Here is a 25,588-nt window from a genome sequence, read left to right as displayed (position 1 = left end):
TTTTCGCCTTTGTCTCTTCAGCTCTTTTGCACCGCGCTTTCAGAGGCGGTTAAGCTCAGGTGACAAACGATAGCCCTGTCCAATTAGCGAGCGGAGCACCTGCAGCGGCGCTGCTGCTTCTGAACTCTCTCGTTCCCGCGTCTAATCCGGTGTTCCTAGTCACTCCCCCGGTTTGCTGCACCCTGCTTTGGCACCTCGCGCCCAGAACGTCACCCGCCACTTTCGTCTCGGTGCATAGAGGAGCGGTGGAGAGGAGACGAGAAGGGAGGAGAAAAGAGTCCGCATGGCTTCCTATGAACGAAACTGGACTCCACTTTGCCGGTGAGCTTTTATACCGCGAGTGCTTCGTCTTGAATGCAGTTCCTTGGCGAACTTGTTCTTTTTCTTTTCCCCACTCTCTCTCTCTCTCTCCTTGGAGGAGAGATCTAGAGGTGAAATCCGTCGCTGGTTTTCCTCGCCTACAGCCTCGCGTCTCGGTCCGTTGTGAGGCGAGACCCTGTGCAGGAGCTATTAGCGTGCCAGCGTCAAGAATGCGCGCCGGCAACTCACATCCAACAAAATTAACGCTGACCCAGATTATATTCAGTGGGTATGATGACGATGGAATGCGAAACAACGGGGCATCTGTCACGGGACTCTCATCCGCGTGACTGATGTCCAGGAAAGATATATTCCTGCCACCTAGTTCTTGCATCGCTGCTTCTCGTTCCGACGTGGTTTTCAAACAACTTCCCTCGACCTCTGAAACACTCGGGAATCGCTGCGTAGGAACTTCTGGCTTACGGTCGGACGGAGGAGGACGCCGGGAAAAAGCGTGAAGCATAACCGCCATTAGGCTGGACCGAAATTTGTCGAGGGATTAGGTCGAGGCCTAATCTTGCCGACAAATACTTGGGCTGCAGGCGCGTCGTTCGCGTATGATTTTTCATGCCTGTGCACGCCACCTTTTTCCGTGATTATTTTTTTTTTTTCTTTTTTATGCCATCTTTTTCTGTTTTCATTTTCAGAAAACGTCAAACGAGAAATACGTTTTCACCGAGAGAGCTCACATCACGCGGTCATATTTGGCTTAGGTTATGGTGCATCGCAGGTACGGAGGAAACTGAATCGATACCCGCCAATCAACCTGAGTGAAGCTTCGTTAATTATTGAATGAGGGAAGGGAAGGAGGAAAATAGAAAATAAAGGAAAAGAACGGTAGTCTAACAGGGGTAGAATTCGAGCTGTCGGAATAAATGGAGGCGGTGCAGCGGGGGGCGATTCTTTTTTCGGGGTCAGAAAAATATTGGTTTCTCGTTTATACGCAACGTCTCTTCTTACAGTATGCATACTCCCGATATCATTTACATGGCTCGATAATCGTATTTCCTGTTATTCGAGTGGAAAATTGAGTAAGATAATATTTACATATAACGTTCTGTATTCCTCCAGCTCTTCTAACTCATCAGTACGAAGACGCATGCGGGTGCCTGTGACGAATATTCCGTGTATAGGTTATCGGTTGAAACAACGAACTGAATAATGCTAAAAATAAGTAGTGCTTGATTCCGCTGAATTCGAATAAGAATTTATTGTTTCTCGGTTCGTTTGTTTTACTTTACTTTTTGCCAATCTGTTTGTTTCTTCTGGCTGAGTAAATATAATCATTCGGTATAACAAATAAGCAGTCGTTACACTGCGGGTGAGGAAAGTTGAGTATTATGAAAAAAAAAAGAAAGAAAAAAAGAAAAGAACAAACAACGTTGACTAATTGCTAAGGTAAACTCGGTGCAGACTTGCGCGAAGGGCGGAAAGGATTCGAATGCGGATTTACTTGGTGTTTGCAGAACCATCCAATTTACTCCAGAGTTTCCTCTTAATCATTGTCCGCGGTCGCTCGACTCCCATCGACTCGAGTCACTGTCGTCTTATTCTTTTATAATTTGCATCTCCTAACTAGAAATGCCAGCGCAGCATCCCTGATAAAACAAGATTCGACTGTCTCGTCGAAGCCTGTACCAGGTAGCGTGGATACGATGGGACTGACTGGTTCGGCACGGTGGAACAGTCTTGAAATACAAAGATCGTAATTGCTCACTCCGACATCCACTTCTGCCCGAGGCAGAGCCAACTTCCTATTTCGTTCCATCCTAGGCTTTTCCGCTCGTTCGTTAATAAGGAAAGAGACTCGGGGAGCGTCGTTTCGATTACGATACAGAAACGACGGACTGTATGTATGCGGAAACCGGAGAACAGCGATCACGGCTTCATTAAAGCTGCAGCGAGCACTGCCTGATTTTTCTAGGCCCCGTCAACTTTCAATTTACCGCAATTCTCAGCTCTCCGTTCATGTCCGGCGGCTACGAAGGATATTGTAATTCGACAAGGTTTGATTTTTGCGGTTACGCCCTTACGCAATCACCGTAGTAGATCATTTTTTCAATTTTCATCGGGACTAACAAATCGCGTCCGCCAGTGCACGCGACCTTTTGCTCGTAATTGAACCGTTATTCAATTGCAACGCTTCTGACCATATTTTCATGTTCTATGCCTGCGTACGATAAAAAACATATACGACCTTATGCCATTAGACAAATGATATTGCACTCATCTCCGAGTTACAGGATAAACGACGAAGCTTCTGATCTTTGCCAGTAAAGTATCATCAATTTTCCCCAAGATTTTTTAGTAAAGCTGATCAGATGCCATTTTCGAAGCCGGAAAAACGCTTTGTACACCACCGCGTGGGTTGGGACCTTGAATATCTCGACCCGAAAATACGTATGACGCCACCGTTAATCTGGAAGAGAACCAAAACGTCTTTTCAAGGAAAACATCTTCGGATTATTTAGCAAAAACGAAAGCTGTCAGTGCAAAAATTACCTGCAACATCGCCAAGATTTATACGACTTGTTATGCTCTGAATCCTCGATGAGTTTCGGAGCGGTGATACAGAGGATGCTGTCTATCTAGGTAAATCCAACTTTGAACTTGCCGTATTGAGTAAACACGGAACAAACCTTTCGGCGCCAATATGAAGTACTGAGGCAACAAAGTGACATAAGGTTGTCGTTCGATTTGAGGAAATAAAGTCCGAACTCTCTTTGATATCGAGTAATGAATGTGCCAATGGCTGCAAAGTGATATACTGGCAAGTGTGAGTACGTGAAAACAGGTCCTTTCTCGACCGCTTGAAGGGCGATTCGATTTCCACCTCTGGGCGTTCTTTCCACCAAACTCTACCTTAAATGTAGACTATAACAAGTAATTTTGTTCAGACGAACAAATTCTTTGCGAAGTTTAGCCCTAAGCCCCTTAATTACCCCGACGAACCAGCGGACGATTAATTTATAATTTACTTACAGAACGATATGGCAATAGATTTTAATTACAACTTTTGCATGGACGGATGGTTGGATGGATGATGGGCCGTCGTCACGCTTCCAAATTCGCAAACAACGGAACGGGGAGCATAACCCGGTTGGAATTAGGTTATTGTTGGACTTTGTAAAGACACTTGAACCGTGACGGAGAACTACCTCGGAAAACTTTTACTCTGTGGCCAAAACGCCACTCTGCGACTTTTTCGACCTCTCGCTGTGAAAATCCGTTAATTATGTAGGCAAAACCCTTAGCCTATCGCTTTCGGTTGCCACATTTTCCTTCAACCATTACAATATTTCTAATGTAACATTAATTGCAGGCGGTCGAAGCTTGAGCTCCGCCAAAGCCGAACGTTCGGGTGACAAGGAGTCAGAACAGCCCAAAAAAAAAAACAAAAAAAAAAAAACGCAACGAAACCTTTGAAAAATGTGCAAAATTTGCACGCACGCTGTAACTACAGTGCATTTATTTTCACCGTTTTAGAACAAGACACGCATCTTCGATTATCACACGGCGAATAATTAACTCGAGACGATAGAAAAAGTCTCTATTACAGAGAAGCCTTGTCGGTAAAGGACTAAGGTATGGATTATTTATGAGGGTTACTGGAATCAGCGATCCAATTTCGTTTCCGTACAGGCTATAACGGCTCCAGCAGAACGAGATCGATTATAATTATACAGGTAGCGATTTAACGATTCCCCCTGCGCACTTCCTATTAATAAGTCAGCGTACGTTGAACGGCTGTTTCTCTAAACGCATTAAATGCAAATTCAGATATGCCCAGAGCGATTGTTACCAGACGCGCATGCATATTTCAGTGGGAACGAATCGGCGACGATCGTTTCATCCCGTTTCTCCTTCGAATTTCCGAAGGTACGCGGAATGAGTTCCTCCCGGAATATCATATACGCGCTGGTATGGGGTAATCCTTTCCGCATATATTAGTTTTTGCAAATACACCGAGTTACCCGTAACTCAACCCGACGCCGGCAATAACTTGGGCGAGGATTTTGCGGGGAAAAAGGTAAGGATTAATATCGAACATTCGCGCGTACCATTGTAGACGCCCGGCGTAAATAGGAGGCATAAATCGAATCCGTAGCGTCGGGACGGCCGGCGCCCTGCCGCAGCCTCCGAGGTACTTTGCCCCGGTCATTTTGATAACGAACCTTACGATTCCCCGGCTCAATTCCCATCCGCGGTCATTTGATTTCCACTAAGTGCCACTCCGCGCTCTCTCTCTCTCTCTCTCTCTCTATATTTCGTTTTGCTGAAATCACGGTTACTCAAGTACCTACATGCATTACTTATAACCCCGGCGCTGCTTCTTTTACAGCCAGACCCGATGGTATTTCACCTTTTTTTTCGGTGAGCAAATCGCTTCAAGCTTATCCTGCCTATATCGCTGGATTTCAAACATTTTCAACATTTCCTTACAGTCGTCATCGTTTCCCCAAAAGATGGAAAAAGAATCGTCTCCGCCCATTCTCAAAATTTGAAACACCTTTTTCATATGAAATAATATTTATAATTCTATCTAACGTTAATTACGTTCGTCGCGGTAATATTTTTTAGGTTCTATCTGGGTTTATGACACATGCGGTTCCAGTGCCGTTAAATTTTGTTACTTATATGCGTCAAATTTTCTGCTTTGCAGCACCGCTTTGGTAATTGTTATTTTTCCTGTATTTTTTCTTATTTTTTTTTTTCTTGCCAAAGGCTTACCATATATGGCACAGTAAAATTAAGCAATCTCTCTTTCTCCCCCTCTGTCTCTCTTTTTCAAAGCCCAGGTGCGTGAGCTTGCAGCGAGTCGGAGGAAAGGAGTTTTCCCTTGGAAACCGAGCAGGAAATCTCTTTAAGCGAGATTTCTCTTGTTCCCGAAGAGTCGGAGGTAGGTATGCGCGTTCGAATTATCATATTCCGGTCCATTGCGTCTCGCCCTACGAGTTATATCTCGCATTTGCAATTCACGATGAGTCTTACTTTGTTACGAACTGTTAAGGCTGGGGAAACTGAATTGATCGAACCGAACTGCGGAGGGTCGGATATTCGACGGTGCTCGTTCCATTCCCGATTCGGGCGAATGGCGACGCCTCGCCTCACTCAATCCGTGACTCGAAACCCAGCTTCACTCACCGATATCTGAAACAGAACACAGATTCGTTGTTAACATCGTTTGGTTGACTTCAGGCGGCGGGCGGTAAGTTTACGCTCATTACACAGCCAAACGTTCCACGATACGCCTTCTCTGTACTTTTGAAACTAACCAATTCTCCGAAACGAACAGCCTTGTTCGTTATTTTATTGACTGTAAACTTCCTTCGTCAAAACAAATCGAAATTCACCAGAAATTCATCCTTTGAACTACGAGCGAAACGGTTTTTTTTTTTTTTTTTATTTTTGTTTCAATTTGTTTTTTTGTTTCGTTATTTTTTTTTTTTTTTTTATCGGTCCGCACCTGCTGTCTGTCAATAATTGCCTATTTGCGCGCAAAACGTTGTACGAAGCACAGAGCAATCAAAATTATTCAGCGGAACAATTATACTCGAAATATGTCTGAGAAATCGGAATTGATTGTGTCAAAGTCTTGGCAACGGTGCAGCTTCTGAGCTCAACTGTAATCAATGGTCACTCGCAAGTTCGTATACGATTTCCGTTACTCTTACTAAAAAAAATATATGTTTGTTAATGATTCTTGTAAAGAAGACGAAACACGATTGCTGTATAATACTCTAAAACGGGGGATCCAAATCTATGTGACATTCGGTGGCCGGGTTTCGGTGTTTGGCTGTTTGGAATCGATCTGACCCTCGAGATGCTGCGAGGTACGAGATCATTCTTTATTCAAGGGACGAGCCGCGCTAGCGGAATGTCAAAAATTTAACGGACTAGCGGGTGTTTGATGAGAATCGCGAAAAATGGAAAACATGGAGTAGCGTGGAAAAAAGTAACTATTAACGATTTGCGGAAATGAAAGATCTGCGTGTTGGATTTAATGTTTATGTAAGGGCCGTCCCAGGGTAAAATCGCGCACTTCGATCTCTTCGCGAATCAAGCCCAGAAGGAATTCATAACCCTTTTGCATTTAAATGTATAGCGAATGTTTTTAACGCCCTGGAAATATAGGTTCGTGCTTATAGTTACCCCGAGAAAAGCTTTTCCACCTCAGGCTGCGGACGGGACGTAAAATACTTAAGTGCGTCCATAATATAGAGCCCGGAAATGACCACGTCAACCTACGTATGCTGCTACACCATATACTCGCGATCCTCGTTATTCGCCTACACGGAATGAAAAATATTGTAGATCTTACATCGCTTGTCGTAAATACATGGACAGCACGTTTTTTTTAGTCAAGTCTACAGCAATTGTGGCACGATTTACAAATTCGATAATAAGAGTTGCAAAACCAATATGGAGATCTACCACAATTGATGTGAATTTGATTCCAAAAAAATGCTGTTTATGTATTCACCGCAGAGCATGTGAAATTGACATTACATTTTTTTCCGTGTAGCTGCGTAGCGTTAATCAAATGCTAGCGTGTCCGATTGGCCGGCAATTATTTAACGTTTCTCTGACACTTCTCGGGTGCCAAGAACAAATAAGGTTCTCGTCTTCCAAAGCCAAAGACTAGGTGATTTTTGCGCACAGCAAAACAGCCTAGCATTAAATTTCGCAACAGGAATACGAATATCACTAAATCTGCAAAAGGTCCGGACGTCTAATTGATGAAGGTGAAAAAAGAAATTTTCTAAAATTATGAAAAAATGAACTGCATGGATTTTACCGGCTGCGTGTTGAATTTCGTAACGATCTGTACCTAACACTTAAAAATTGAAGAAGTTCATCCTTGATGCGGTAATCGCGTGTTTCGCCCGTCATATGGTTATATGTTTGCACGTCAATGTGTACGCAGAATACAAAGTTTGTTGATATTGGGGAAAATAGTGAAAGAAAGTGATAGTTTTTTTCTTCAATAAAAATAAATGTGGTTTTTCTTGACGGTACAAAACTGATGTTCCGACGATATTTCTTCGAGTGAAAAAATTGATTCGTACTTAAGAAAATAAAATCTTGCGAGAAATTTTCTGTAAGGCACCCTGAAGACTTTCAGTATGTAGTTTTAATACTCTCAATGTTCGCTGCTGATTTTCGGCTGGCTGTTAAGCCACGTGCCACTGGGAGTGAGTTTTTATTATCACTCCGTTTTCATCGCGTGGTATCTACACTCTGTTACGCGGCGCTGAACATCTGGTAACAAGTATAAAATCGATCAGGAGCCCGCCAAACGTGAGATAACTGGCCCACAGGCGTTTTTTCTGTCGACGAATAACAATTCTTCCTTGCCAGACTTGATTATCTCCCAAAATTACGATCGGACGCACAAATTTGCACAGCTTCTACCAGAGGCTTACAACCAATCATCCGATTCGGTCTGCCTTTCTTATTTATTGCGATGATTGAACCGTACGGACAGCTGCATTGGATTATTTCGTGTGCTAGATAAGAATATTATGTAATACGTGACTAGTGAATGATTTTCAAGTATATCGATCGCGGCTATTATTAATCTGCGACGCAGGAGTTCAGTTTGCACGGTACCCATGCAAAAAGAAATCCGGTCTTGTAATTAGTGGTGACAAATGATTGTACGTACAACGATTTTCTTTGAATCAGAATCCGTCTCAGGGAATAAATTGAGACGACCTGATAAAACGTGGCTTTTAAACCCCGATAGAGGTGCTAAGCGCGATATCGCTTAATCTCTATTAATCCAAACGTTAGGTAGCTCAGCATCAGGTTGAATTCCGTAAGACATCGGACGACGCTGTCTCTGGTGGGCTGGCAGACGGCCATAGAAAGTAAATTCACCCTAAAGCGAAATTAATCTTGGCGTATAAATACACCGTATATCTAAGAGGGCCGCGGATGCGTCGTACCTGTAATGCCGACTATAAAATTCCCTGTCCTTCGTCTTTCGGCACGGAGATCCGTGCCCAAATCGCGTGTATCTCTTAATTCCGAATCCCGCAGTGTCGGTCGATCTTTCACTGGGCTGACGGCTGCCAAGCCAATCTCCGAGCCGAAGCTTCACCTGCTATTGTTCTCGACTTTGGTACGGCATACCATATTTTACAGACGTATAACAGGCGAGGAATCGGGCGAGGAGAAAATCTTGTTTCCAAAAATTTTCCCTCCTCCCCGAAACGGAGCCCGGGATAAAGAGAGGGGGAAGAAAAAAAGAAGCGCAGGAAACCGGAGTGATCGCCGTACCGGGAAGGCCGTATTATTAAAATTCCAGACGCCTTTCCGAATAACGATTCTTCGTCGGGGATGCGAAGCGCCGAGCGACGGACCCGGCAAAACCACGTGAGAACCCGTCGACGCGTCTCGACGCTAAGATGCAACGCTCATCGCCGGTTATAGCGCAGGGATGCTCCCGTTTCCACCCCGGGGATTAATCACGAGGCATTGCAGAGACGCCGGCTCAAAGGGGATACGTCGGCGGGGGTGAGCGTAAGCTGCCCTCCCTCCCCCCTTCACCCCCCCACCCCCTTTAAACCCACTTTCACCCCCGATACCCACCCTTAGCCGTAACTCACGTTAATGAGCGCATAAACGCCGCATAATTTCAAAGTTTCCGGGAGTTAGGCTTTGCGAGATGTGACGTACACCGTGTATGATTGGATTTAGCTGTATCACGTCAACTCTGCGTTTATTATATCATAACCGTGAGAGTTGAGGGCGGAATGGGGGGGGGGGGGGGGCACGGAACGACGGGTGAAAGCATCGGAAATCAGCTCGATTGTTAAAAATTATGTAGAAATGTTGTATACGATACTTTTGTACTGTACTTCGATGAAGGGAAAATTTGGATGAAATTGTCATGTCTATTTTTCTTTTCATTTCTCATTTTCATGTTCATAATAAAAGTGTTGTGATAGAAAGAAATTTTAGCCATTCTTCAAACTTTTCCTCGAATTAGAAAATTTTACAAAACTCGAAACAATCGTTTAACTTTTTTCTTATACGGAATTATGACACGTGGCATATTTTATGATTATTCTATCTGACGATAAGTTCTTCTAAATTGTTGCTCTTCTAGAATTCGATCAATCTGTTTTCCTATTCGGTTCCTGCTACCCTTTCACAGAGACCTGTAATTATGCTGTTTTCACAGGGTCGTGTCACTCGCTCAATTTGATTCCTCGGGCTCCCAATGCCCGTAAAAATATCCAGAATACAGGATCCGTATTTCTCGGTCAGGGAAATAAACGGGCTGTTCAAGAGTGGTAACAAGGTTCAATTCGTATTACTCCGCGTGCGTCACTATAGTAAAAGCGACTGCAGGTAACGGTTTAATTTTTAAATAGTTGAAATCAAAACCAGATATTGCACTCGGCGTGTCGAGGGACCAGAGATAGAATCGGCTGAGCTGCGCTGACACGTGACGTGACCCTCGTCATTCGAACCAATGATAACCTCCAGCGTGGGATGTGAAATTGGAAATGGTACACTTTTTGCCTGGATTAAAAATGTTTCGCGTTTCGTTGACTCTCAGTTACGAATATAAAAGAAAAAGAGAGAGAGAGAAAGGGTGATCACGAAACGATCAATAGGACAAATAAATCGCGTGTAGACATGCAATGATGCACCGTATAAAAAATTTTGATACCGTTAGCTACGGCGACTGTTCTCAAAAATCGTCGATTCCTTCTTCGTTTGATCTTGTTTACTTCATCTTTTCTTCTCATATTTAACACAGAAACTTATTGCGATACTTTTGCGAATGATAGGATCCGGTAGTTGGTGCGAGGTGCGCTTACCACGGTGAATCTTCTTCGGAGAAGTAAGAAAAAGTGGATCTCTGTTGTCCAAGAGATGTATCAAGTAGGTGTAACCCTGAGGGCAAAGTAAATCCTTGGGCTACCCGCTGTTTTACCTGTTGCTAAACTTCTCTTCACCCCTTGAAAAGTTGGCAGGTTTACGAGCGTACAAGTATCGCGCGGTTTGTGTATAAAGAGAGGATTTGAAATCGCGAACAAGGCAGTGTTTTAGGCTATACTAGCACCCTCATCCTTAAATTTATAATTAGCGTAATCAAGTGTTTAACGACGACTACAAAATTCCGAGGGGCCTATTCAAGCACTCGCAGTTGGCCGAACGAACCTCGTCATCTAACCAGAATCTTCTTTATATCCGTGTTCAATTTACAGGGATGAGTTTTTTATTTTTTGTTTTTGATTATTCGACTTTTTATTCGATTGCGTTGGCGGTTCTTTTTCGCCTCGATTTAGCTCCGTTTCGACTAGCTTGAACCTGTAGCACTTAGATTCACGAGTCCTCGGACTTGGCTGCAAACTTGACGCGAGAAAATTCCACTAGTCAGAAGTTTGGAGTTTCAATGTTTAAAAGAGACTTTTACGGAAGAAAGTTGGTAGAAATTTTTTTGCGGACAGGTTCGCCTCGGGTAGAAAACCGAAACAGAATCAAGTCCGGGTACTTAAATTTCCATGGTCTTCACTTTTCCGCCGGTCATTCGCGTAGCTGATAAATTTCCAAGAACAACAAAGTTTACGGCAACCAAAGTGTACATGAATAAAAATGAAACGACTCGCTGAGAAGATAATATAATAAGAAAGTAAAATAAACAAGAGAAAGTTACTACCTTGATGAATTTTACGAGACAGACGATTTTAGCGTGGCGATTATACACACAGCTGTAGGCTTAAATAACACACAAGTGAGTTGTAACGGCGAGGGTAAAAAAAAAAAAAAATGTAGATCTAGATTATTTCCTCGTCGGTTTTCAGGCGGAATTTTAGCAAGGAAAAACGTGACACCGCTCGGATTTACTCTTTCGTTTTATTTTTCTCCCAGGTCCTCTACATACACGCGGAGTCCACGTAGGTGTTAAACTCTAACCGGAAGCAGCGACAACCTTGCACCCTGTAGGACGAAGTCGCGTCGCGGTTCGACTTGTGAGACTTACCGACGACGTGACATGCGGGAATTTTATTTGCTCCGTGGAGAATTTCTGATTGGCAGCTGTTCCATGCGAGTGGAATCCGGAGCGACGCAGCCGCGTTATACGTTATACGTTATACGTTATACGTTATACGTTATACCAGAAAATCGTCGTTACACGCGCACCGCAGTCTCCGCGGGATGCATGCAAAGCAAAACGAGCCCCTCGCCGCAACCCTCGCCGCCTTTCTTATTCCCCCGAAGCAGTTTCTTCTTATCGTGGCGAAAATTTATCGAGTTCCGGTTCGCGTTACCCGCGAACCAACGGCCGAACCTCGACGCTTTGGCGCTCCGCTGCATGGCGGACACGTTTGCATGTGTCTGAAAGCCGAAGCTTGGGGGCAACGCAGAGACGCTACGATAGGCATGTTCGCGTAATTAAGCCACCAGGGATTTGCATACGATCCGGCGGATAGCAGTCGGTGCCAGTTGCTGCTATTCGCAATAAGAAACGTAGGGCTCCACCGTTACGCCTGGCAAGCGGTGTTAATCCGTTTTTGCGATCATCCCCTATCTCGGTGCACCCCCTGACACCCCCGCCCTCGCGCCTCGACGGTGTTGTTACACGTGTGCGTCGAGGGTAAGACGTCTCGTGTTCGTTTCTTACCTCGTACACGGCGCGTGTCTGCGTATTTATTCATGTACCTACTTATATTCGAGATTCGGACGCGATCGTGATTATTTTCAAGTCTTTGGAATTTTCGTCGATTACGAAGTTTGGTCTTTTCGCTCGCTTCTCGTTCCCACGTTTCGTCGAAGTCGCGATTTTTCGAGTTCTGTGTTGGATAAAAAAAAAAAATAAAAACCACCCCGACTGTTAAATCCGCGCCTTTGTCAAGTCAACCACGAACATCTTGAAACCGCAACCAAGCGAATTTTGTCGAGAAAGGTGAAATTCTTGATGTTGAAACGAAGTAGGTACACGTGTTTCGTCGGTGAGTGAAGGGTGCACCGCGTGCACGTCGGCGAGGGATGGAGGTGAATAAAATTCATCCTGGCTTGCGGCGGAAGGGCCGTTGCAACGATGCAAGGCTGAGATAGCCGGGGTGAATCTTGGAGTAAGATAAATGTAAGTTTCGCATGCAGCGGGTTCGAGCTATAGAGCGGAACAAATTAGAAGGAAGAAAAATGGGCGGTGAGTCAGCGGGCGGTAGATAACTGTGGTTAAATTTAACCACCCCTATAATTTGGCTACACGATCCGCACTAATGGTGAGTTGACAAATCGGGAAACCGTATTCTTGACAATCCGTAAAGCAAACGGCTGGGCAATAATTATTACAATAATTTCACCGGGACATCTTACTTTCTAAGTTTGGGGGCAACGGCAAGAATTAGATAAAGTGACTCATTGTCAGTCAGTCGTATCTCCGCGTCCTTGCTCGACTTTACCGATCAAAAGTTCACCGTTCGTCCATGCATCTTTCGTTTCTGCAGCAGCATCCGTCAAAGCCAGATTTTGCCTCGACGTTTTGCGACTCTGCTTCAAGAACAAAACTGTACCTACATACGTACTTCCAATGCTCTCTAACGTCATCGTGAAAACTTCGGGTGCAGGATGATTTTCAATTATTCCTCTCACTGAAATTCGGTCGCTTACAATTTGGCGTCAGCTTATTTATACCACCGCCAACTTTGGCACCTCAATCCCGGTCCTGCGGCAAAAAACGTCCACGGATCGATAAGGGAGATTGAGAGATAGATTGAGGGAACTAAGGTACGAAATTGGGAAGAAAAGGGACCGCCGCGAGAAGGGCAGTGCAGGTATCAGGAGGGTACCGAGGTATTACGGAAGGAATTGCACCGGGGTTTCGGAGGGTGGCCTAATTCGATCCCATTCCGTGAGTTTCCCCGTGCAGTAAGGCTGGCCTGAAACTGAAAAGAACAAATCGTGTTTGTAGCGAAGAAGAGGCGAGCGGCCGTTGAGCTCGTAAGAACATCGCTGCGAAGGTACGAATTGCGAAACGTTTCCAACGGTGTTGGAATTCCCGAGAAATCAACGTCTGGCATTATTCTGTGGGCGGGGGAGGGGGTGAAACTTGCAGCGATCGCCAGGAAGCCGCCGTCTGTTCTTCTCCGACGCTCCCGTAACTGCCCCGGGTCACGCAAACCCTGTTTCGGTTTCGATCCTGGTTTAGGGTTCGAAGGGATGTTCTTGTTTCTTGGAGGATAAGACCCTTACCCTCCCCCTCCCCCCACCCCGCCCCTCTTTGCCTCGCCGTCACCGCCTCCGCCGGCATACTCGAGTTCCTGCAATTAGTTAATCGGATTCGCCTGCCGCGCACTCGTTACCCGCAATTTTTCTTCCTCTTTATTTCCGTTGTAACGAACATTCACCCCGATCAAAGCGTGCGCACGCCTATCAAACCCTCGACGAATTTTCAACGTTGATTGATTTTTCGACGTGTACCTGTCGCTAAAATATACATCCCTTCGATTTTATTTTATTTCCCTTTTCGATACTGCTCATTTTTTTTTCCTCCCTCTCCCCTGCAGGGCAAATACATCCGCAGCCTACCACAACACCGCGCAGGGTATAAAGTATCTACCCTGAACGTGTTCCGGTGGGGTGTGCGCGATTCCGTGAATCCGGATCACTGTCGGGGGTTATTTGTACGATTTCAAGTACCGCCGAGACTAATTCGGCTACGCGAACGACAGCCGGATCGAATTGCTTGAAAGCGAATTCTTTCGAATATATTCACTTACACCCTTCGGGACCGCCTCGCCACCCGAAACACATTCGATTATTCAAATCGGACAAATTTTATTCAAGCCCTGCTTAAAATGTCACTCGAAATCCATTCATATAATAGTACCATTAGGCCTAATTTTACTTAGCGTCAAATCTTATCTTTTAGCGTATAATATCTCACGAATTCCGTTTCGAGATACTGGGCGTGATTGATGGATGGTTATAGTCGACGAAATAATAGCTTTCGCGAGGGTTAAAAGCTTAACCGTTGAGTGAGTTTTGGTTCTCTTGCTCTGACATTGTTTAGAAAATAGAATCTTTCGACTATTGACATCACAATAATCGTTCCAGATAAAAAAGACATTTTCGTTGTTGGTCTGACAATCGTGTCTGATATTAAAAGCTGGCAAACATTATAATTTATACAGCAGAATGAATGTGTTTGAGTATTCATCGTTGTTATCGTTTTCTTTCAACCAACCTCAGTTGAATTCAATAAACGTGAACTAGCCATTTATCAGTCTTTCGTCCGACGAGCTTCTTCTACGTTTCTTTCCTCTAGTACGGATTATGCCGCTCGTTGAATTAAACCGATGAAAAACCCGCCGTCGAGACCAAGGCCATTAATCGAAGTGCTGGAATCGGTATGAAAAAAAGTAGAAAAAACAAAAATTCAATTTTTCTCTTTCGCGAATCCTAAGGAGGATCAACGCAGTATCGAGTATATCGAAGGACAGGACAATCTCCGACGTAGACAGTGAAGGTCAGGCCTGACCTACAGACCGCGATAAAAATATAGTATACAGATATATTTGAACCCAGTTCACGTAGCGTTGAATGCAGTATATCAAACGCGACGTAATGCCTCACCCGTAAATAACATGACACATGTTCGAAGAAGGGATAGGGAGCCAGACATCGTGCTCGCGGTAAATCTGGAATCCGATCGATCCCTCGACTGTACCTCGACCCGACCAACTGGAGGCAGCGGGAATAGTGCCGCCTGCATTCTGCAGAATCATTACCCGCGAACCGTACCGAATTCGCGTTCCCAGATCGAGTTGCTGCCCTTACATTTTGCCTCCGACCAAAAAGGGCTCGTTCGAGCTGCCGACTCATTATATTCTCGATTCTTCACCTGAAAGAAACTCTGTCGAGAGTCAGACAGTTGCCCGTGATTCGTGATTTTTGTTATCAGCTTGTATTTGTGACACTTTCGGAATACCGAGTTCAAGATAATGCGTTTCGTCAACGGCACCATTTTCCCCCTAATCGAGGATCGCAAATGCGTGCAGGCTTTTTTTTTTTTTTTTTTTGTAAAGTATACATAAAATTATTTCCGGAGGGTGGAGTCGACTGATCGTTAAGAGGTCGAGAGGCGCAATTCGGTGGGCGATAGGGCCGAAATGAGTGAGTCTCTCTGACAGCTGTAAAAATTTTACATCGCGCAGTTATACGAGCTGTAGAAACGAGCGGAGCCTTCGAGGTTAGAACCGCGTCTTTATACTGCCAAGACAAAATACCGTAAAACCGAGAGTTCCTCGGGTGAATCTTACACCGTTGCGCGAACAGGCGAACGAAACTATTGCCAATTACTCGCGCAGGAGTCGACGAAAATTAACTGTCCAAATTACATGTCGAGGGGTGAGGAATTGTAACCAATAGTCATGCATGTTCGGAAGGCTGCGTATCGGGGCGAGGATGAAATTTCGAATTTTAAAACTTCCGAAAGCGCCAAACTCCGAATTTTTTGGTGGCGAAACTTGAAGTAAAGAAATCAAACTTTGACGGAACATCAAAGTCTCGAATAGTCCGAAGCCGATACACAAGGTTCCGAAAGGACAAAATGTCGAAATTCCGAATGATCGAAGATTTTCAGTTCTTGGTGAAATTTCACCAGTTTGATCTTACTTTCTTTTGGATTTTCAATATTTTTACGTCAGTAATCCCGGTCATTCCGATTTACAATTTTTCTCATTTTTCACACCCACTCGTTGAGTAAACTACGCTGCGGAGTATATTACAACTTTCGAAATTTCACACTATCGAAACTATTCTCAGGAATTTTGCTCTATCGTAACTTGAATTCCGGAACTTTGAGCCGTCGGGTTTCCGACCATTCGAAACTTTGTTGTTTCGTACAAGTTTGATTTCTTTACTTAAAGCTTCGCTACCAAATAATTCGGAATTAGGCGCTTTCGAAACTTCGACCCCGCCCCGGCGTATCCAATTAGAAGATAGGAAAAATGGTAATCGTTGAATCAAGAGCACGGATTTCTCCACTCGCGATGATTTCACCTTTAACGCGAATTCACGCGTGCAGCACGTGACTGCAATAAGCGGGCGACACCGGAGCTCGTTGTTTATTTACAGACCGCATCCGGCTTCCGTGTGATATCCGCATCCAACCCCGATACCTGGGGATTCTGACGGCGTTTGCATCCCCCCTCCCCCCCCCCCCACCCTCAACCCTATGCATTACTTACCCCCCAGCGTTCTCTACTCTCGGGGATGTAATATGATAATACAGTACGATGTCTCGCCTCGCTCACTCCACACACAGAATCCTCTAGTAGACTCTAGTCTGCAGGCTAGACATCCCGTTCACGGATTATACCGTTCGTTGTGTGTACGACGCTGCGTTGCGTTCGGTTGCGTCACGTTACACGCTTGTCGTCTGCTTCGTGAAGCACCGGGGATTCATACGTGTGTGTTTACCTATATGTCAAGCTAACTTTCGTAACTTCTGCGTTACTATCTACTCACCAAAGAACGGCGTACTCACTGTCAAAACTTTCTCACGCTCAAGTCTTACGCCCTAGTTAGAACCTTATCCTGGTAACGCGCATAACGTTAGGCTTGGATCGTTTTGAAGCATGAATACGCACTATGCAGCGCTACGTATAATCGAGAAGCAGAATGTTTGAATATTCTGGAGAAAGAACACTCGCTTATCGATCGATTCGTGAAAATAACAACGATGATTGTATATATAAGAGAAGAAGATGAAACTGCGTTGAAAAGTAAATTATACAGACGGTCATCATCCCCTCGTCAAGCCCTTATTCTTTGCCGAGGATACGTAAATACGTATAGCTATAATAATCGTCGTGTTTGTTGGATGCTTCTCGATGATTGCTATTTCATTGCGCATTCAGCGGTCGTTGAAAGTGGAGGAAAAAGACCGCGTTCTCCGAGGGGGAGGCATTTTTATGCCAACCATTATCCCGCGATCTTGATCAAGCGAACGATTCTCCGTTGACCGGTGACTTCGTTTCGCGAGAAAATTTCGCGTCGAATCTATTGGACTCGAAGAGACGGAGTCTGCAACGCCACGTCGCGTCGGGTCGAAATTCGCCGTCTAAGAACAGGGGAGCATGAAAAGTCGGAGGGTGTGTTTCATGGTCGGGACGCCGAAGACTCACCACGGGAGTTTCAATATCCCGCGGGAATATCCAGCCAACAGAAAATCACGAAAGTTTACGCCACTCGATGCACTTCCTCGTCTGTTCGTCCAGGGTCCATGTGCAGGCTGTACTTGTACAAGGTGAGAATTGTTGCCCGGTAATTTTCACATCTCGGTTTAAAACTTGCTGCAGCTGCACGGATCGTGCTAGGAATAAACCCGAGTTTAGCCGTACCTTGAATATACTCGCAGGGCTTTGAAGGAGAACTTAAAATTCGTACAAAATTTCTTTCCATGGTCTTTCTGGAATTCCACTCGCGGACTGAGTCGAACAGAGGGAAAAGAGAGAGTCTCAAAGATCAGGCGAACCTGTGGCCAATCTGCGATATGAGTAACTGTCGAGTCGACGGGGAGAAGAGAAAACTGAGGGTGGATCAAGAGGGTGGTAAAAACTGACGACTCGAAAGGCGAGACAAGGAGGCTCTGCGGAATTGAATAAAACATGGGAACGACAAAGGTACGTCGCCGAAGGGACCTTTTACCGAGTCTTACAGAATTTCCGGTGCGCCCGCGGGACAAACTAGTATTGCATTTTAAAGCTACCCCGTTTTCATGCTAGTTTTCATGAAATTTACCGGAGGTACGGTCAGTTTTGCGAAAGCGGGTCGCGGAAACTAACTGCTGGTCAACCTGATGCCATTCTATACGTGAAAATTTAGGGGTTCGTGCTGAACGCGGTCCGCCAATTCCTTCCTTCCTTCCTTCCTTCCTTCTTTGCGAGTCCAACGCGAAAGAAACAAACGGCAGCAGATGCGAAAGCAGTTACACAATGTTTTAACGGTGTCAAGTTTGTCTATTAACCATCGATTTCTCACGAGTCTCGCTGCTCTCTCGAAGAACTATAATAAAGCATTTATCTTCCAATGCAGTATAACAACTTCAGCTGGGGCTGCAACTTTTTCCACCTCTCAATTCCGAACTCGATAGACGAATTATTTTTCTTCTTTAGCACTCCGCGCGCTCCCTGGCACGAAAACTTTAATTGTGCCCTGCCTGCGTTGGCAAACTTGTCCGTCGGTTTGTTTTATATTTAGAAACCCCGTAAGGGTTGGGAATAAAGTTGAAAACGATATACTCCGAGCTACCGTCTTTCGCAGTTAACAAACGATCACTAATTAGCGGGAGAATGAAGCAATAACGAACACGACTAAACAAAACTTACCGCACGAATTGCGCGACTCTTAACCGGCGAATAAGTAAGCTGTTGCACGGATCCGACGAAATATTGTACCATCCTTATTTCACACCCCGAACAATAGCTATTCAAGGCTCAAGCAGAGCGCGTGTTGAGATTCAATGACGGTCCTACATTCAGGAAATACAATATTCCAATCGTCGTCGAGCACGATTCGGTTTATCCGATTGCGGGAATTTGATCACATCATCAGTGTCTAGGCGAGTCCTTCTTTCTCCGACTGTAGTTCCTTATTTTATCATAAATGCATTCGAAACGTCGACGCGAGATCCACAGGTTTCCACCGAATTCGCGACATTGTCTTTGCGTGACGCGCATCGCGAGCGCAGTAAGAACCGACTTCGGTTCGATTTTGAAGTGATAAGATACCGTCATCGATCATCGAATATTCCGCGAAACGCGCTCGCGCTTGCGAATCCGAAAGCTCAACGGTACGCTCGACTTTACCAACGAATTCGTTTCGCCCGGGTTACCGCGTGTCAAAAATATCGAACCGTAAATGACGGCTGCGAGGGGATACCCGCATACATGCGCCAAGTCATGTCGGCAAAGGGTTAACCGATCTGATTACCGAGTAGATCAGTCGTGCCGCACGATCGGCGGTCAGTTGGGCGGGTCAGGAGGGTCACGAACCGGGTTACCAAACGCTGTTCAAGACGTGTTAATGTCTCGCACCCCCTGCCAGAAGCACGTGATGCTCAGGGGCGGTTTAACCCCGACCCGGGCTGGCAACCCCGGCGTTATCGATACTTGCCGGGTCAAAATACTCTCACGCTTTCCGCCAGACACGGCACCATCCATACCTGCCCACCTACGCAACCGGTCGACGAGCTTGCGATAGTCGAGTCTGATTTATGAATTCGGCGCTGACATTTTTTCAGAGTTTTGTTTACACGAGGCCAACGGGCGTGGCGAGTAGGCATCCACGGCTGTCTCGTTAAAAATCATTACACGATCGGTATGCCCACGGCACGCGAAATATCCCGCCCTGCTTTAAGCACAAAAATAAAGAGAGGATCTCCCTCCCGATCGTTATTTACACTCAATTCGTTATCGTCCGGCTATGGCTACTGCATTTCGCATCAATTAATTAGCCCCTGTCACTCGCCATTAATGCTCGTCAGCTGCCGTGCTACCGCCTGTATTGCCGTACTACGATGGCCGCTCTAATGGTCCCTGGATTCTAATGATCATTGGATTTTAACCAGTCCCAACTCCACCCGGAAACATCGCTACACGTGTTGCTGAATCATAACCTCGTTTTGTAATAACGCGTGTTGTATGTGCGGAGTTACCCGATTGGCAATCCTATATACGTATGTAACCTACGTCATCGGAATTATCTCTTGAATGTTTTGAGTGATAATGAAAATCACTCGAAACGATTTCAAAACAATTACTTCAAGACTACTACCGCGGCTGCTGCTAATCCCGACTGTCGTGGGAGCTTTTTTGTCACCTTGTACCCAATATCGACGTGTCGATTTGGAGCGTAGAAGATCCTGCGCATGTTTAACACGCGAACCATTCATCGTACGGAGCATTTCAAGTGCTTCAATAATGTCGGGAACGAACGAACGAACGAACGGAGCAGGATGAAGCGATAAATCAATTAATACTTGGTTGCCGGTTGGAATATTACGGTCGGCGGTATAGTTTGAGACGAGTGAGAAGTCTCGGTCGCGTTTTCATTTATGAGGTAAAAAAAATAACAGGCAACGAGTCAAGCTTTGCCCACGCTGTGTATAGATGTTAGATCATTCCTATTTTTATGTACCTTGGATGTCTTCTGACTGTATAAAACGATCCTCGTGCCACTTTTCGCGAGTCGGATTGAAAAGAGGTTGGTATATCTGATTTTTGTTTGTTTATGTTTCTTTTTTTTTTTCCTCCCTCCTGCTTTTAACACCGATGACAGATAACGACGCGGTGACGCGGAGTCGAGTGTTTTGTGAAAAGAGAAGCTGAGGCTTGCGGACGAAAATGTAATAATTTAAGAAACGCCCGGTTTCTTTGGGTCGCATCGAGTCGCCTCGGCCTTTTACGTTCTTGGATGAAAAATGTGTTGAGCGGAAAAGAAGAGGTGAAAACGACCTTTCGACCCGGGGATGTACGCGACGGGTCACGCAAGCCTGGCTGGGTTACGGCCGGCGCGAAGCCTTCTTTGCATAATCTTGTTTCCTTAGGCGACAACTTCTCGGTTTACTCTGTGCAGGCGCGAAACAAACTATTGAATCAAAAGTTTCAATGGGGACAATTGTTTGGGAAGGAAAAAAAAAAAAAAAACACAGGATCTGCAGGACCTCTCTTCGTCCACTTTTATTATCGTGCGCATCGTACGCTTCGAGCATACAAACGCGTACACCGAGTGAAATTTTTAGTTGCTCCTACTACGCGATCCTTGACTATTATAAATTATTTACCACAACTGGAGAACATATTTCTAATTCAAATTTTCTAGTAACTGTACGTGAAACGAAATTTTTGTCAATGTAGCTTAACCGAAAATAATCGAGAACAAAAAAAAAGTCATGCGGAATGAATGTGTATTTATTTGTTACATCGCTAAAGCTTAGCCGTCATCTCGTGGAAAATTGAGCGGAAGAAAAGAAGAAGGAGGTAAAAAACGAAGAATTATATTTAGCCCGTGAAAATTCGAGGTCAATCCAGACGGGAATCGCCTGCGAGGGTAGCGTGCCGTGGAAATACAAACAGACAGACAAATAGACGTGCGTGTCGCTTCGTACGCGTCGTTTTAGTTTCGGTTTGCCAAACTGGCCAATAAATTATCAAACCTTATCTTTTTTTCTTTCTTTTTATTTTTTGCCTCCGTCCCCGCCAAGACGGAAGCACAACGACGTCTACATACCAGCTCGTATAAAATAATATGGGAAGCGAACTTGTCGCTGTATTTTCAGACGACAACTGTCCGCAGCTGCCACGCATCACAGAGAAAAGAGAAATACTCGTCTCGAGTGGGTATGTACAGACCCTACTACAACATATGCTCAAGTAAATAGAGAGTAGAAGTATGGTTGATATTTGCAATAAATAAAAAAAAAAGCTTTGCGGGTGAAACCATATTTTTCACAATTTTATTGCTTCAACATTACAAGAAATTTTCGAATAATATATAGTAAAATAAAATAATACATGGATCAAGTTATACGTGATTTAAAGAGAAACTATTTCGTGTGTTTCTGTTTCCTCTAATTACATCTCGATGTACGACGTTGAACAACGGGAAGTGTTTCCGGTGCTGGGCTTCTTTCGCAGGTATCGATTGGCGAGTGTTCCGCAAGATCGACGGTAAAAAGAAGAGTGCGCGAAAAAAGAACGCCGTAGACAAAAAAAAAAAAAAAAAAAGTGAAAAAATAGGAAACTGTAAACGTCGGCGGTATGATGAAGCCGCGCACGGGGTTTGTGGCGTTGATTTACGCCAAAACAGGGGCCGTTTATTATCGAGAGAGCGTTGCATGTGTGAAATTGGAAACGTAGACTGCGCCTGAAAATTTATCCCGCTCACACAGCCGCGACCCCAGCTCGAATGCTGCACGGTCGCACATCGTGTACCTGCTGCATCGCGGTATAAACTAGCTCTGGTAGGGGGCGAAAGGAAGTCGAGAGGAACGAGCGGATTAGCGCAAGCTTTCGTTGAACTCGATGTATGCATGTAAGCTCGTTGTTCTGAGCTTGCGCGCTCGATTTTCATGTATATCAATTTGCAAACTGTACGTTATAACGGTAGAAACGAGCGTGCCGTTATAACTACCCCAGTTTTCTCTCCGCGTATAAATTTACGTATTTGTCAATATTTTTACTTCCTTTACGTCAGCGACCTTCCGTTCCGTCGTTCCAAATTTCAATTATTTTTCGCTAAAAAGCGTACTCGTCACAGTCAGGTAATGGAACCAGGTACTTTGTATTAATTTCCACGGGGATAAGAATTAGAGCTAATCCGCGCCCCCGCGATGACAATGAAAAAGTTTAAAGCTACCCGAAGGTGCGCAAGCCTGACGACTCCGTCGAGCTTGTAGAATTGCTGTATGGCAGAGGGGAGTACAAAGCGTGTATTTCGCGCTTGCACGCGCCGCTAGTTGTAACCTGCAGCAATCTCTCCGCCCCATTTCCGTGTCTAAACGCCTAACTACCGCGTTAAAGTAATGATTATAGTTTTAATTGTTGTACGCCGAGTGGGCGTCGAGGATGCAGGGCGAGAGAGAGAGAGAGAGAGAAACGTCCTCGGCAAATCGGGAGAGAGCTGAAAGTCGTTGTACAAACTGAATCTGAAGACCTGTTATAGGCGGAGGCCGTTGGACTTTTAAGATCACAAGAAATTCAGATCCCACCTTCGAATAGAATCATTTTCTGTGATTGTCTGAAAATTGATGAATTTATCGGGTTTCAATTGGGGTGACGAAGGGAGAAACCTCGCGCCCTACTTCAGACAGCAGACGAAATGCATTTTGAATGAGGACAGGCAGACGACCTTTGGTATCTTATTGAATTTCGTTCCGAATGACGGTGACGTCCGTCTCGACGTTTCAGGATTGTCCGATGAATTTTTCATTCTGCGCTAACGAACGATCAGCGATGCGGATGAAAGACGAGGACCTAATTGCTTCCGATTGAGCAAACGTGTTGCTGTCACCTGACGGAGGCTGCGAGTGTGCTTCCGTTAATTATTGATGCAAGTCTCTGAATTTCTCGGGAAAGGCATCGGGGAAAGGTTTTTGATAAAACAATGAAAAAAGTTTCCAGCGATGTTACCGATCGCCCCGAGTAGCAAGAAGTGTTTGAAGGAAGCAGAAATCGACGACATGATTACGTATTTCGTGATTAAATGCTTACATTGCATAGAGCGATTACGAGAGATAACTTGACAGATAAATTTTTCTTTGATTACGTGATTTCTCATGATTTCTGAGATTACGTATGATTCCTTAAAATTGCAAAGCGATTCCTGTAATCCTAAATGATTTCTCAGATGATTACCAATGCAGAATTTTATTTTAATATTACTGAGTTCGGTGTGATTTCGGTGATTACGAAATGATTTCGAACGATATTGAACCTTCAATCGTTTCGGTGAAACACCCTTCGATAAAAAGCTTTTTCTATGTCGAATAAAATAAGAGATTTGGTAAGGAAAAAATTGATGAACTCGCATTGAAATGAATTCGAAAAAGCGAAGTCTGGCTCAACTCATCGCAGTAAACGAGCGCTGCTAACTCGAGGATGGAACTCCTTGAAATCAAATCATCAGACTCAAAGCAAATCTACTGAATACATATACATAGTATATACGTGGATCCGTTTTTCATCGTCAGCTGTTGATCACGTTACACGAAAGATCATAATAAGAATCCGCTAGAAGTAGAAACAAAAGGAAAAACAAACAACGAAGAACGTCTGTGAAATTGTTTGAAAAATCAAAAGACTCGAGATTAACTAAAAGCAAAGAGGATCGTTTCTGCGCCATCGGGTCTACCTCTACATACATACACGTGTAAAATAAACAAAGCTGAAGATGGAAGGATAAGAAGCGGGGAGAATATACACGTGATAATCAATAAATCGCTAATACAATAGAAGCGCGTTGCTGTTATTGTTATTATTAAACGTGACCACGTGCAAACACTTCTCTCGTCTCTTTGTTATACGCGATCGCTACAACCGCATGCGCGGAATATTCTGCATCGGAAATGCAGTAAAAACCGTGGCGTGATTGAATGAAAGGGAAGTGGAGCAGAGAAAAGAGAAAAAATCAAGGGGAACACGGAGAGAGAATAGAGGGGATGGGGAAAATAAGAGAGAAAAAAAAGCACTTCCTTTATCCACTGGTAAATCTTTTACGCACTGGTTGGTACATGCCTGTAATATACGGCGCACAATAAGGGTCCTATCTTGAGGTACGCTTATGCTCCCGTTTACGTACGTATTCTACATACTTGTATAGCAGGTATATGAAATTGTATGTACGTGTAGCCATAAGGCAGGGAGTATATGAGAATATGATTTGCATAGGCATTAAAAAGGCAATTAAAACCGCACCCCGTCTCTCGGGTAAGTGTCGTTACTTTTATTTCTCGAGTCGTAACTCGCCCACACCTTCGAAACGCCGTCTGGTGTTTCCTGCCCTCCTGTCGGCTCTCCCGACGTTTCCCTCCTCGCCACCTGCAACCTTCTTCTTCTTCTTCTTCTTCTTCTTCTTCTTCTTCGTCTATCCCGAATTACGCTTTAACGTCCCAACAAATTTCGGGGTGTTGGTTTCCTGGTCGAGGATAATCTACGCGAATCTGTAAATGTTTGTCCGGTGATGCCACCCGGGTACTACATCCCTTACCTCTTTCGCTCGGCAGGGGTGAACTCGGAGTTAAAAGTGCCCCGCCCCTATCTACACACCGTAGTCCGGTGTTTGCTCCCCCGGGATGATATTTTATGTTTGAAAAACGGACGATGTTTGAAAGTGGAATATTAAGGGATGAAATAATCGCTGAACAAAGGAAATGGATCAAAAGCTCGCTCCGTCTACGTCCGAGCTTTGCGCGGGTGATTGTATTTGTTTCCCCGACATTGAAAAAATCTGATTTCAAAACGATCAACGTTCGTCAATCTGCCGCCGACGGAATCCTCCATATTCGATCAATTATTTGCAATTAAACCCGGCGACTGCGATAGTATGTAACTTCTAATCAGCAATTAGGGCTGTGCAGCAGATGATGGCGTGCAACTGTATAATGGAACATTAAGTGATTGACCGCCGACGTTGTCGGACACGCCTTCCTCAGTCACGCCACTCCGCCCTGTAATATGCCTACATCACCTCTCCG

General features: G+C 44.7%; 1 protein-coding gene across 3 annotated transcripts in view; it reads right to left on the bottom strand.

The window, feature by feature from the left end:
- Nucleotides 1-25,588, bottom strand: part of LOC124176413 — a 163,109-nt gene that overhangs the window by 123,336 nt on the left and 14,185 nt on the right. For 2 of the 3 annotated variants that reach the window (XM_046557681.1, XM_046557679.1), the window contains one exon: nt 5,506-5,511. The exons of the other annotated variant lie outside the window; for it this stretch is intronic. The gene's annotated coding sequence lies outside the window, so the exon portion shown is untranslated. The remainder of the gene's footprint in view (nt 1-5,505; nt 5,512-25,588) is intronic. 3 annotated transcript variants of the gene reach the window in all.

Source organism: Neodiprion fabricii, chromosome 2, assembly GCF_021155785.1.
Source record: "Neodiprion fabricii isolate iyNeoFabr1 chromosome 2, iyNeoFabr1.1, whole genome shotgun sequence".
NCBI lineage: Eukaryota > Metazoa > Arthropoda > Insecta > Hymenoptera > Diprionidae > Neodiprion > Neodiprion fabricii.
Note: the sequence above shows the minus strand (reverse complement) of the source record. Positions and strands in the feature narration are given on the sequence as shown.